The sequence below is a fragment of the Nannobrachium achirus genome, assembly GCF_963921795.1.
Source record: "Nannobrachium achirus genome assembly, chromosome: 1".
Taxonomy (NCBI): Eukaryota; Metazoa; Chordata; class Actinopteri; order Myctophiformes; family Myctophidae; genus Nannobrachium; species Nannobrachium achirus.
The window spans coordinates 3,934,174-3,949,884 of record NC_137810.1 but is presented as its reverse complement, the minus strand read 5'-3'; positions in this window follow the sequence as shown (position 1 = coordinate 3,949,884).

Sequence of the window (15,711 nt, the reverse complement as noted above, 5' to 3'; positions counted from 1 at the left end):
CCAGTTTTCTGTCTCTCTGTCTGTGGCTAATCTAGCAAACTACTAGATTGAAAAGAGTCACATTTCTTCTGCACACTGCCAATAGGCAGAGGAAGCCAATCCCTGCATTATGTATATATTTTCATGGTGGCGCTATACCAGCCCACTTTACATTTTGGCAAATGAGTCTTCAACCATCAAAGACTGATACTGTAGCCAACCCGGCCTGGTGGAGATACAGTCTGGGGTGAGATGCCGTGGGCTCGGTTGGGCTCGGTGAGCCCAGACGTATCAAGCTGCACGCACACGTGCCCCACGTGCACGCACACACACGCACGTGCACACACACACACACACACACACACTCACACACGCACACACACACACACGCGCGTGCACACACGTGGTCAAGGTGTGCGACCCACGGTCAACACTACACTTCAATCCCCTACCTTGCTGCTTTGCATAACAATACTCTGGTAGGCAGTTCTCACCTACGTCCTCATTTACACTTGTATATGCGCGCAGAACGTGTGTTGCGCAAAAATAACTGATTTGCATGATAGTACAGTAGGCTATAGGATTCCTTAGCACGGCAGTCATGTTTCAGGGCTAAATCCACAGATTTATATAGCATTCGATTCCTGTTCTTTTTAAGCATGTGCCACCGCATATAAAGTTATTATGGCACGCTCAACATTTAGGAGTATACATTATTTTATAGTTTTTATTGGTACAAGAAGAACGCTGACAACGTGTCTGCAAACTCTGCATCCCTTAACGCCCGGCCCCTCCTTGTACTTCTCCGCCTCTGGTGAATTGCGTTAAGCAATATCATATTGTCCATATTCTTTATCAACGTTATCTCAATCCTATCCTATACGCACACACACACACACACACACACACACACACACACACACACACACACACACACACACACACACGCACACACACGCACACACACACACACGTGCACGCACGTTGTCAAGGTGTGTGACCCACGGTCAACACTACACTTCAATCCCCTACCTTGATGCTTTGCATAACAATACTCTGGTAGGCAGTTCTCACCTACGTCCTCATTTACACTTGTATATGCAGTTCTCACCTACGTCCTCATTTACACTTGTATATGCAGTTCTCACCTACGTCCTCATTTACACTTGTATATGCAGTTCTCACCTACGTCCTCATTTACACTTGTATATGCGGCCAGCAGAACGTTGGCCTTGCATTCTTTCTAGACCTTTATCTCCTTTGGGAATCTCTCCCTCCGCTATGCAGCTCTGAGATGAGGTTCCTCACACTTGTCATCCACAATCGGTCAATTGGGGGGAAGCTCTGCCGTTCGTGAACACTTCTTACCTTTTGTGAACATTCTATCCAAAAAGTAAAGGTCCTCTACCGGTCTCTCATCTGTTTACTTCTCAAGCGTGGAAGAAAAACGAAGCAGCGTGTTGAAATAAAGAGTTTAAATCGCTCATTGTGTCACTGCTGCATAGCGGAGGGAGAGGAAAGGAGCTAGCAGACTTTATTGTGTGTGGATGAGTCATGTAAAGTCTATGTAAAGATATTTTATATTAAACTTAAAGGAAAATACATGAATTGAAACAAATGTAACTAAATAATAAGAAATACAATTACATAAAAAAATGTGTTTGTTGTTGAATAGCCTACAGTATTTCAACTATAGCACCGTGCGGCAGGCATGCGCAATAGCATCTGCATGTACACATGGGCATGCACGTGGCGTGCACGTGCGCACGTGACGTCATGAATTTAGAGGGCCACCACTTAAAAAATCCATATCACACCACTGGAAACATTATGCTTTCGTTCTACTTATTCTCATGTCATTTTGGTCAGTCATGGTGTCACATGTCATTTACATGTTCTGTTCCCAGTCTGGTTCTGTACAAACATTATGGACACAAGACATTAACTATCAGCATCCTTTATTGGAAACATTTCATCACATCTGCACTGAGCCTTTTCAAACACACACGCACACGCACAAGCACACGCACGCACACACACACACACACGCACACGCACACGCACACGCACACACACACACACACACACACACACACACACACACACACACACACACACACAGCAAATATAGAGCAGGAAATAAATAGGAATATCTGTCTGTCTGACTTTTTATTACTTTTTCTATTGCTATTTTTACAGTTTTTTCCTGTGGTTTCAACATTGAAGAGCCAAAACAGTTCTGCTCTCTCATACAAATAAAATGACTTTTTCATTCACATGATAAATGTATAAACATTGTATGATTCCAGAAGTCACAGAGCAGAGTCTCCAACACCCAGCTGTGTGTCTATGAAGAGTGACCGCTCTAAAGGACATGGTCCTGTCTTCAGTGATGAACCTGGACCTCCACACATACAGTATGTCAATCCTCCTATACAATATATAACACTATAATATGACAAAGTGATCTCATGCTAAGTTATATGTGCAAATTACTATAAAACAAAACATTTTCGTAATCAATCAATAGCTATTAACTTAGTGTTCAGTTTGTGATTGAAGTGGTACAAATCACAACAATATGGTGTTCAGTGGTGAAGTGATTTTTATCTCTGCCAGACTGAAGGCCAAGCATCTGCCTGTTTTCTGTCTCTCTGTCTGTGGCTAATCTAGCAAACTACTAAATTGAAAAGAGTCACATTTCTTCTGCACACTGACAATAGGCCAAGGAAGCCAATCCCTGCATAATGTTTATATTTTCATGGTGGCGCTATACCAGCCCACTTTACAATTTGGCAAATGAGTCTTCAACCATCAAAGACTGATAATGTAGCCAACCCAGCCTGGTGGAGATATGCACTCTGCTACTCATTCTCATGTCATTTTGGACAGTCATGGTGTCACATGTGATTTACATGGGTTCTGTTCCCAGTCTGGTTCTACTACAAGACACTACACACTCATCAATTTACATTTTGCAGTTGTGAAGCTGGATTAATAATTTGTTCTAAAAGCATGTCTTTCTTTACAGGAATCACTATTTGATATGATCGCGGCGCTGATATTTCCTCATGAGCTGCAATAGTAGGCTACGTTAATTTGATCATAGACTCTTCTCCCTGTGAGCCGGCGCTGCGATGTGTCTTGTACATGGAAAATGGTTACCCATCGTGTGTGGTGACTCCGGGGGTCGCTCTCCGAAAACGGTGATCATTGTTTTGACACTGTTTAACTGTTTGACATTGTTTAACTCCATGGACTGTCAGAAAGAAAGTTTCAAGTGTAAAGATGTCAGCTACAGTAATGTGGTGCAGTTGCTGTCTGCTTTAACGCGTCTCCGGCCTCGGTCCCTCCCACACGTCAAGTGGTGAACCTCACAGCGAACACAGCTACGCAAGGTCACCATCTTGTGTGTAACACCGTAACACGGGAGGGGAAGGAGCTAAGCTGCGCGCACAACTTTCATCCAAACGACCACGACACAGAAATGTCAAACTGGCTTTTCTTTCGAGGCATTATTTCTCTCTCTTTTCGCTCTCTCGCTGTTCCTCAGAGGAAAGGCATGAGTCAAACGCTTCACATTGTTGTTGGGACGGCAGTAAGATGTCATCGTGTGTGGTGCGCAAAAATAACTGATTTGCATGATAGTACAGTAGGCTATAGGATTCCTTAGCACGGCAGTCATGTTTCAGGGCTAAATCCACAGATCTATATAGCATCCGATTCCTGTTAGATCTGTTCTTTTGAAGCATGCACCACCGCATATAAAGTTATTATGGCTCACACGCATAGGCCTATGCTACGCTCAACATTTGGGAGTATGCATTATTTTATAGTTTTTATTTGTACAAGAAGAACGCTGACAACGTGTCTGCAAACTCTGCATCCCTTAACGCCCGGCGTCTCTGTGTACTTCTTCGCCTCTGGTGAATTGCATTAACCAATATCATATTGTCCATATTCTTTATCAACGTTATCTCAATCCGATGCTCATCTGTTGCTCTCGACAACGATGAGTGTGCCAAAAAGAGCGGGTAACAGAAAGTGATTCTACCCAGTAAATGTGTGCTTGCGTGCATGCCTGCGTGTTTTTTCCTTCTTTTTTAACATTTGGTTTGCTTACCAAAAGTTCCGTTTAAACGCTAACTGGACCAAATTCAAAATGCAACAATGTAAACATTTGGGCTCTGATCCGGACCTTCTTAGCAGACTTTGGGTGAGAAAGGCGAAACAAGACATTAACTATCAGCATCCTTTATTGTAAACATTTCATCACATTTGCACGCACGCACGCACGCACGCACGCACGCACGCACGCACGCACGCACGCACGCACGCACGCACGCACGCACGCACGCACGCACGCACACACACACACACACACACACACACACACACACACACACACACACACACACACACACACACACACACAGCAAATATAGAGCAGGAAATAAATAGGAATATCTGTCTGTTTGCCAAAACAGTTCTACTCTCTCATACAGATAAAAATACGTTTTCATTCACATGATAAATGTATAAACATTGTATGATTCCAGAAGTCACAGAGCAGAGTCTCCAACACCCAGCTGTGTGTCTATGAAGAGTGACCGCTCTAAAGGACATGGTCCTGTCTTCAGTGATGAACCTGGACCTCCACACACACAGTATGTCAATCCTCCTATACAATATATAACACTATAACATGACAAAGTGATCTCATGCTAAGTTATATGTACAAATGACTATAAAACAAGACGTCTTCGTATTCAATCCTTAGCTATTAACTTAGTGTTCAGTTTGTGATTGAAGTGGTACAAATCACAACAATATGGTGTTCAGTGGTGAAGTGATTTTTATCTCTGCCAGACTGAAGGCCAAGCATCATTCTGTTTTCTGTCTCTCTGTCTGTGGCTAATCTAGCAAACTACTAGATTGAAAAGAGTCACATTTCTTCTGCACACTGACAATAGGCAGAGGAAGCCAATCCCTGCATTATGTTTATATTTTCATGGTGGCACTATACCAGCCCACTTTACATTTTGGCAAATGAGTCTTCAACCATCAACGACTGATACTGTAGCCAACCCGGCCTGGTGGAGATATGCACTCTGCTACTCATTCTTATGTCATGTTGGACAGTCATGGTGTCACATGTCATTTACATGGGTTCTGTTCCTAGTCTGGTTCTGTACAAACATTATGGACACAAGACATTAACTATCAGCATCCTTTATTGGAAATATTCCATCACATTTGCACTGAGCCTTTTCATGCGCAAACACTCACACCGCACGCACGTACGCACACTCCCACACACACTCCCACACACACACACACACACACACACACACACACACACACACACACACACACACACACACACACACACACACACACACACACACACACACACAGCAAATATAGAGCAGGAAATAAATAGGAATATCTGTCTGTCTGACTTTTTATTACTGTTTCTATTGCTATTTTTACAGTTTTTCCTGTGGTTTCAACATTGAAGAGCCAAAACAGTTCTACTCTCTCATACAAATAAAAATATGTTTTCATTCTCATGATAAATGTATAAACATTGTATGATTCCAGAAGTCACAGAGCAGAGTCTCCAACACCCAGCTGTGTGTCTATGAAGAGTGAGCACTCTAAAGGACATGGTCCTCTCTTCAGTGATGAACCTGGACCTCCACACACACAGTATGTCAATCCTCCTACACAATATATAACACTATAATATGACAAAGTGATCTCATGCTAAGTTATATGTGCAAACTACTATAAAACAAGACGTGTTCGTATTCAATCATTAGCTATTAACTTAGTGTTCAGTTTGTGATTGAAGTGGTACAAATCACAACAATATGGTTTTCAGTGGTGAAGTGATTTTTATCTCTGCCAGACTGAAGGCCAAGCATCTGCCTGTTTTCTGTCTCTCTGTCTGTGGCTAATCTAGCAAACTACTAGATTGAAAAGAGTCACATTTCTTGTGCTCACTGACAATAGGCAGAGGAAGCCAATCCCTGCATTATGTATATATTTTCATGGTGGCGCTATACCAGCCCACTTTACATTTTGGCAAATGAATCTTCAACCATCAAAGACTGATACTGTAGCCAACCCGGCCTGGTGGAGATACAGTGTGGGGTGAGATGCCGTGGGCTCGCTTGGGCTCAGTGAGCCCAGACGTATCAAGCTGCACGCACACGTGCCCCACATGCACGCACACACACACACACACACACACACACGTGCCCCACATGCACGCACACACACACGCGTGTGCACGCACGTGGTCAAGGTGTGTGACCCACGGTCAACACTACACTTCAATCCCCTACCTTGCTGCTTTGCATAACAATACTCTGGTAGGCAGTTCTCACCTACGTCCTCATTTACACTTGTATATGCGGCCAGCAGAACGTTGGCCTTGCATTCTTTGTAGACTTTTAGCTCCTTTGGGAACCTCTCCCTCCGCTATGCAGCTCCGAGATGAGGTTCCTCACTCTTGTCATCCACAATCGGTCAATTGGGGGGAAGCTCTGCCGTTCGTGAACACTTCTTACCTTTTGTGAACATTCTATCCATAAAGTAAAGGTCCTCTACCGGTCTCTCATCTGTTTACTTCTCAAGCGTGGAAGAAAAACGAAGCAGCGTGTTGAAATAAAGAGTTTAAATCGCTCATTTTGTCAGAGCTGCATAGCGGAGGGAGAGGAAAGGAGCTAGCAGACTTTATTGTGTGTGGATGAGTCTATGTAAAGTCTATGTAAAGATATTGTATATTAAACTTAAAGGAAAATACATGAATTGAAACAAATGTAACTAAATAATAAGAAATATAATTACATTAAAAATGTTTTGTTGTTGAATAGCCTACAGTATTTCAACTATAGCACCGTGCGGCAGGCATGCGCAATAACATCTGCATGCACACATGCGCATAAACGTCACGTGCACACGCGCACGTGACGTCATGAATTTAGAGGGCCACCACATCAAAAGTCCATATCACACCACTGGAAACATTATGCTTTCTGTTCTACTTATTCTCATGTCATGTTGGACAGTCATGGTGTCACATGTCATTTACATGTTCTGTTCCCAGTCTGGTTCTGTACAAACATTATGGACACAAGACATTAACTATCTAGCCTGCTTCCAGACCAGAGACCCCGCCCACTCTCAGAGTGGACTCTTTCTCTGGTCTGGAGCTGAGTACAGGAATCACTTTTTATTTTCGGTTGCTCCAATGAGCGCGGGGGGTGGGGGTGGGTCTAACGAATATCCAATCCGCGCAGCAGTTGAAACGATTCAAACGAAGTTCACACACAGGCAGGCTGAGGAAGGCACACGCACACACACGCACGCGCTGAGTTCACCAAGCTGTTTATGTTGATTACATGTTTCTGGTCGCAGTTCTGTCACTGGCACAGACAGAGACACACACACAATCACACACACAGTCCGCGACCGTGCGTCGCGTCCACCGTGCGTCTCGATCACCGTGCATCGCGATCACTCCGTGCACGCTCGCAAAAAAAGTCCCTCCCTGTAAATCGCTTAGAATAGAGCACAGCTTCAGACTAAAGCGTGAGCTGAGTCTGAAATCAGGCTATTAACTATCAGCATCCTTTATTGGAAACCAGAGATTCAATTAGCCGGTATTTACCGGCCATTGACCGGTTAATTGTTTAATTGGCCGGTACTTATAAAGTCCACCGGCCACCGTGGCCGGCTGGGAAAAAGGCTCTTAGGCTATTTTATCATTTAATCTTATTATTCACATAATTATTTGTCTAAAGTAAAGCTACAACCATTAAAACCTATCATAATTTAAAATTTGTATCATGTTCTGTGAGTCTGACGACAGCGGAGCTCACCGCCACTGCTGCTGCTTCATGCTGTGCTGTGCGCATTAGATCAGTCTATATTCATCGTACGATGGTTACGCGCATTGAAAATATCAGAGCTTCAAGCTCACAACACGTCGCATCGCGCTGCGCTGTGAGCTTGTATGTCTGCTATTTTAGATACGCACACGGCCATACAGAGAAGCACACATCAAGTTTCACAGCTGACAGTTCCAGCAGCTTGTAACAATCAGCGCTATACAGCGTGGGTTTAGTGTTATGATCCGAACAGAACTGGGGTTCTTCCGAGGTAATCTGGACCAAGCTGGACCCAGTAGACGATAATAAAAAAGGTACCCGAACTCTGTGGAATCACAAAACAAAGGTTGTATGTTTGCATATTAAGGTTTAATGAGACGTGAAGCCAACATCATATAATATTAACGTATTAATTTGTAGGCCACTGTGTAGCAGGACGCGCAAACGGTTCGATTGAGTTGCGCCAACTTTAAACTATTCACTTTTTTGGCAAGCGATACCTCTCTAGGCCTACATAAGTAGATAGTTAGGCTATTATTTAATTAACTCAGGAACAGATTGCAATTGCATCTGTGATAAAGAGGAAAGAAGCCCAGTGCTAACATAAAATGGTGTAATTATCAGTTGGGTGCACCGTGCACATTGCACATACAGTATCTCATCTGCAAACACGTATGTGACGTTCATTATAATATGGCCGATAAATTAATTGATTGGCCGGTAAAATATAATCCTGCCGGCCAAGGTGGCCGGCCCCAAAAATGCCTAGCGGAAACCCTGTTGGAAACATGTCATCACATTTGCACTGAGCCTTTTCACGCACGCACGCACGCACGCACGCACGCACGCACGCACGCACAGACACACACACACACACACACACACACACACACACACACACACACACACACTCAGCAAATATAGAGCAGGAAATAAATAGGAATATCTGTCTGTCTGACTTTTTATTACTGTTTCTATTGATATGTTTACTGTTTTTCCTGTGGTTTCAACATTGAAGAGCCAAAACTGTTCTACTCTCTCATACAAATAAAATGACCTTTTCATTCACATGATAAATGTATAAACATTGTATGATTCCAGAAGTCACAGAGCAGAGTCTCCAACACCCAGCTGTGTGTCTATGAAGAGTGACCGCTCTAAAGGACATGGTCCTGTCTTCAGTGATGAACCTGGACCTCCACACACACAGTATGTCAATCCTCCTATACAATATATAACACTATAACATGACAAAGTGAAAAGAGACACATTTCTTGTGCACCCTGCCAATAGGCCAAGGAAGCCGATCCCTGCATTATGTTTATATTTTCATGGTGGCGCTATACCAGCCCACTTTATATGTTGGCCTATGAGTCTTCAACCATCGGTCAAAGTATGATAATGTAGCCAACCCGGCCTGGTGGAGATACAGTATGCTTCGTGTTCTACTTATTCTCATGTCATGTTGGTCAGTCATGGTGTCACATGTCATTTACATGTTCTGTTCCCAGTCTGGTTCTGTACAAACATTATGGACACAAGACATGAACTATCAGCATCTTTTATTGCAAACATTTCAATCTGCACTGAGCCTTTACACACACACACACACGCACGCATGCACGTGCATGCGCGCGCTGCGCGCGCACACACACACACACACACACACACACACACACACACACACACACACACACACACACACACACACACACACACCAAAACAATGTCAAGTCGACGCACACAGACACATGCACACAGCCACACACAGCAAATATAGACGAGGCAATAGCCTCCAAGCACACAACACATTGCAGTGTGAGTTTGTAGATAAGCCATTATGTTCCTGCAGTGCTTGCTGGTGAATAATGGAATCATAGTTTCATGTTCTCGATTTCACTGAATAATGTAATTCATTTGTGTGTGTAGAATGCAGATCGGCACACCCAGTCAGACCACACCTGGACTGAAGACACCCAGTCAGACCAGCAGTGGACAGAGTAAGACCGGAAACAATGTACATTAATTAACACAGTTAATAACTGGAATGTTTGAAATTACAGAAGACACTGTCATACTAAATGTCCACAATGTGTCATCAGTATGTTTAAATAATAATGCTAAAGATGTATCAACTCTGTAGGAAACCAGTGATCCACTGTTGTTTCTTTTGCCTGTTTTTCTTAGTTTTATTAAATTAATAATGTGCATACACAGCTGTAAGGATGTAAAGTTATAAATTCAACTGAATGTTTAAAATGTCTTCATTGTCTTCTCATAGCAGGTGTCAGTGTGCAGGAGGATTTAAAGGTTTATAAGATCACTTTGAACAGTCTGGATCGTGTGACAGACGTCACTGAAGTGCCCTCCCTCAGCAGCATCTTCACAGCGCTCTACATCACAGTGGGAGAGAGTGAAGGGGTTAATAACCAACATGAGGTCTACCAGCTTGAGACACTCTCCAAGAAGAACACCCTCCATGACCAACCAATCAACTGCTGTGACATCTTTAAGCCCCTCCTCCTTGGCAGAGAGACACCAATCAGAAGAGTTCTGACCAAGGGAGTCGCTGGCATTGGAAAAACCTTCTCTGTGCGTAAGGTCGCTCTGGACTGGGCAAAGGGTTTGGAAAATCAAGATGTCATTCTCCTGGTTCCCTTCTCATTCCGGGAGCTGAACTTGGTCAGAGATGAGCAGCACAGTCTTCTCTCACTGATCCATGTTTTCCATCCAACGTTGAAGAAGGTCACAGCAGAGCAGCTCGCTGTCTGGAAGGTTGGCTTCATCTTTGATGGTTTGGATGAAAGCAGGTTGTCCTTCAACTTCAACAATGACATCATCTCTGATGTCACAGTGACATCATCAGTGGACGGGCTGTTGACAAACCTCATCAAGGGGAATCTGCTCCCATTGGCTCTCATCTGGATAACCACCAGACCTGCAGCAGCCAATCAGATCCCTCCTGCATATGTTGACCTGGTGACAGAAGTACGAGGGTTCACAGATCCCCAGAAGGAGGAGTTCTTCAGGAAGAGATTCAGTGATGAGGAGCTGGCCAGCAGAATCATCTCACACATGAAGACGTCAAAGAGCCTCCACATCATGTGTCACATCCCAGTCTTCTGTTGGATCAGCGCTACCGTTCTGGAGGACATGGTGAAGACAGACGAGACAGGACAGCTGCCCACGACCCTGACTGCCATGTGCTGCCACTTCCTGTTGGTCCAGACAAAGAGGAAGGAGCTGAAGTATGATGAGCCTCATCAGGGGGAAAAAAGAAACAAGAAAAGAAAAAGAAAAGAGAGAGAGAATCAACATCAGATCACGGAGACTGACAGGGAAGTTCTTCTGAAGCTGGGCAGGCTGGCGTTTGAACATCTGGAGAAAGGCAGCATCATGTTCTACCAAGAAGACCTGGAAGAGTGTGGTCTGGATGTGAAAGACGCCTCGCTGTACTCAGGAGTGTGCACAGAGATCTTCAAAATAGAGGGCGTGCTCTTCCAGAGAGCAGTCTACTGCTTTGTTCATCTGATCATCCAGGAGTTTCTGGCTGCAGTCTACCTGTTCCACTGTTTCACACAGAAGAACATGAAGGTACTGAAGGCATTCCTGGGAGGTGACCCATGGGGACGTGATTACACCAGTGACATGTCCTTGGAGGACTTCCTGTCCGGAGCAACCGTAAATCCATAGAGAGTGAGAATGGTCACCTTGACCTGTTTCTCCGCTTCCTTCATGGTCTCTCACTGCCGTCCAACCAGAGTCTGTTAGGAGGTCTACTGGTTCAGACACAGAACTGTCCAGAGAGCATCCAGAAAGCCATCAACAACCTGAAGAAGATGACCACTAATAATTACTCTCCTGAGAGAATGATCAACATCTTCCACTGTTTGATGGAGATGAACGACCACTCGGTATTTCAGGAGATCCAACAGTACCTGAAGTCAGGGGACAGATCAAAGACAGAACTGTCTCCATCCCAGTGTTCAGCTCTGGCCTTCATGCTGCAGATGTCAGAGGATGTTCTGGAGGAGTTGGACCTGGACAAATACAACACATCAGACGAGGGGCGACAGAGACTCATCCCAGCTGTGAGGAACAGCAGAAAGGCTCGGTTAGTAGTCATGTGAAAAGAAAACTAGACATGATGGTTCATTTTGGTCACATATCTGACCCAGACACATCACAAAGTACAGAAACATCATATCCACGACTTTCCAATGTCCCATCATGCATTGCGCAGAAGGTGTGCGGCAGCATGCGGCTCAGCAGCCGAGTGTGATCTACAAGCTCACAACGGTTGCCTCTGTGACGCGACGTGAGCTTGTATGTCTGCTGTTCTCCGGAAGTATCCCACAGATAATGCTACAGTAAATTCTCGCGGAAAAAGGTGGATAAAAGATCTATCAATTCACAGAACCATAACAAGAGGCAATAATACTCTGTGTTGTGCAGTAACTATTTACAAGTAATATATTATTGCTATTAATGCTATTACTTTACCCAGTAATGAGTAAGGTAAGGGATTACTCTGCCAGAACAGTAATATTATGTTTTATTACTGGTTATTATTAAAAAAGACAATATATTACATATTACATGTTATTTTTAATTACTTTTTTGTCAGCAGTCTTTTCAGTTTTGTTTTAAGGAAGAAAGATTGCTGCTATATGTTATTACACACATTTCGTTAGTCGCTAGTCTTTTGAATTAAATGTAATGTAATGTAATTTTTAGTCGACTATATGCAGTTGTATTTTTGCGGTGCCTTGATGGTGTAGTAATGGTTGATTTTACACTTGGTTGCAAGCCTAAAATAACAGATCTATGAGCTCACAACACATCCCAGCGTGATTCATTGTGAACTTGTAGATCTTCTATTTTCAGTCGTTTAGTTTGAGTGCAACCAAACATAAAATTACTTTTAGTTCTACTGGATCTCTTCTCCACTAGTATATATGTTACAGTATGTTTGGGTAACTCAGGACGGTAAGAGTAAGAGCGCTTGTTTTGTCGTTCACCACACACTAATCACCACCAGATGGCGACGACAGCCCATAGACAGCCATTCACTAGTGCAGGCGCTGACGTCACTCGTTTGCGACTCTCTTTCTTTATTTACTAGCCTAGCTGGGCGGTGTTTAGCCATTAGCTTAGCCATTAGCTTAGCCATTAGCTTACTATGAGCGTTTATCGTGGGCTTGCCCAGGCCTTACGGCCTGGGCATAAATATAACGATTGCATTCACCACGGCTTCGTAACTCGCGCGGCGCTCCGCCGGCCGCGCGGCCCTGGCCCGCTCTTCACGGCCACTCGCGCCTGCGGCGCTCGGGGGGCGAAGAGCAGGACCAAGGTCCGCTGGCCTTCGCGCCGCTTGCAATGTCGTGGACAATCGAGCGGCTCCGCCTGGAGGACGTTGTTGTGGGCGACCGCTTGTTCCGCCCCGTGCGGCACCACGAGTGCTCCGTTTCTCGACCGTCCTGTTTCTCTAACAAACCGTGACATATATATATATAGTCCCTCCCTAACATTTTAGTCTAGCTTTTATTTGTTGATGAAATTGTCAATGCATTTAGTCTTAGTTTTAGTCATCACAGCTTTGTCTGTACAGAATGTATTTGTCAGCGAAAAATAGTCAACAAAATGTTTCCGTTTAGTCGACAAAATCAACAGTGACGCGCACGCACACACACACACACACACACACACACACACACACACACACACACACACACACACACACACACACACACACACACACACACACACAGCTGGGTAGAATGTTGGGTAGAGTGCTAGAATAAATTCAAAATGTCATTGATACAAACTGTGTGTGTGTGTGTGTGTGTGTGTGTGTGTGTGTGTGTGTGTGTGTGTGTGTGTGTGTGTGTGTGTGTGTGTGTGTGTGTGTGTGTGTGTGTGGTCTGATTGACCACCTCTAATTACAGACTTGTTGGCTTTGGTCTTGCCCTCTATAAGGAACACATGGAAGTTGTGTCTTCAGCTCTCAGTTCTAATCCATCCCAGCTGAGACACCTGGACTTAAGTTACAACCAACTGGACCACCTGGATCTACTGGATCTACTCTGTGGTGCACTGAAAAGTCCTCATTGTAGACTGGAGACTCTACGGTGAGATTCATTTACAATCATTATTTCCATCAGTGATTTATCATGTGATTATAATATGAATATTGTGGTGAGACTTTAATTAAAGAGTATGAATAAGGTTGATATCATAGTAACACACATTGACTGGGATAATGAGGAGGTACAGTAACTACAGTGTGTACATGTTACAATTATCATTTAGATTAATTCACTTTTGTGTGTTCTTTTGTTGCGCAATGTTGAGCCTCTGACACTTTAACCGAACATTACAGACCAGTATAGACCAATCAGAGACTCCCACTCAGCATTTAGAGCAGGTTGTGGTTTATCATTGGATATCCATGTCACAGTTGTGTCTGTCTGTCTGTCTGTCTGTCTGTCTGTCTGTCTGTCTGTCTGTCTGTCTGTCTGTCTGTCTGTCTGTCTGTTTATCTGTCTGTCTGTCTGTCTGTATCAGTGTAAAAAGGAATCAACTTCACTGAAGTAAATGTATGCAGCTCTGTGACTAGTAAAAGTGCTATTAAAAGTGCTGCACTTAGTAAATGGTAAATGGTTACTAACGTTTTCAAATAAGTAAAAATTATTCGATTAAATTGAAATTTCCTCTTAGATGTTGTGCAGTAGAACCTAAACGTGTACTTAAGTACAGAAGTTGAGTAAATGTACTTAGTTCCATTCCACCACTGGTCTGTATCGTCTCTTTCTCCAGCAGATGTCCTTCCTGTGTCTGTGACATCAGCAGTTATCAGCTTCACTTGTCTTAAACTGTCCATCAATTGACCTTTGACCTGTTAGGTCTTATGTGTATAAACTCTGTTTTCAGTCACTTTGCTGGATCATCTGTTTTCAACCTGTTGCTGTTTCCTGTCTGTTGGGAGATTAAGTAAAGATTATTTAGTTCATGTTACTCTGTCTGGTTTTCTACTCTAAAACCCAGACAGTCCATCCAGACCAGGTCCTTTAATATGTGGTTGTAAGCAGGTTCTCAGAATAATGTATTTTATAGCAGACAATCAAACATTGTGTGTTTTATTTCTCATTTAGACTGATGAACTGCTGGTTGTCGGAGAGAAGCTGTGAAGTTCTGGCCTCAGCTCTCAGATCTAATCCTTCTCATTTGAGAGAATTAGACTTGAACTTCAACGTGTTGCCGGTGTCTGGACTGAAGAACTTCTCTGGACTGGAGTCTCTGCAGTGAGTAGACTTGGACTGTGTCCATGTTGGTTAGTGCAGTGATTCCCTTGTTTCATGTTCCAATGGCATAACGTCTATTGTGCTAGTCTGCCCCAACAATCCCCTCCTCCCACCCCATTTATACAGTCATGCACCTGCTGAAGATTCATGTTTATGTGTATAATCTGTTGCAGTAAAATATCCTGGCAAAATACGTAAAATAAGCTGGGCTTGCATGATTTCATTAACCCTGCATTTTTCAGTGGTACACCACTTTTACTTAAGTACTGTACTTATTTACAGTTTTGAGGTTTGTATTTCCAAATTCCAATACTAAAACTATAGTTACTAGTTACTTACTAATATGTTAAATAGTCCCCCCAGGAATCCGCGGAGAAAAATTCTTAATTCCGCGGAGAACAATCCTGATTCTGCGGAATTCTGTGGTGAACAATTCTTGATTCCGCGGACATTAAAAAACAACCTAAAATGACCAGTTATCAAGCTAAAAATGATATAGTTCTAATAATCAAGTAAAACCCTTCATG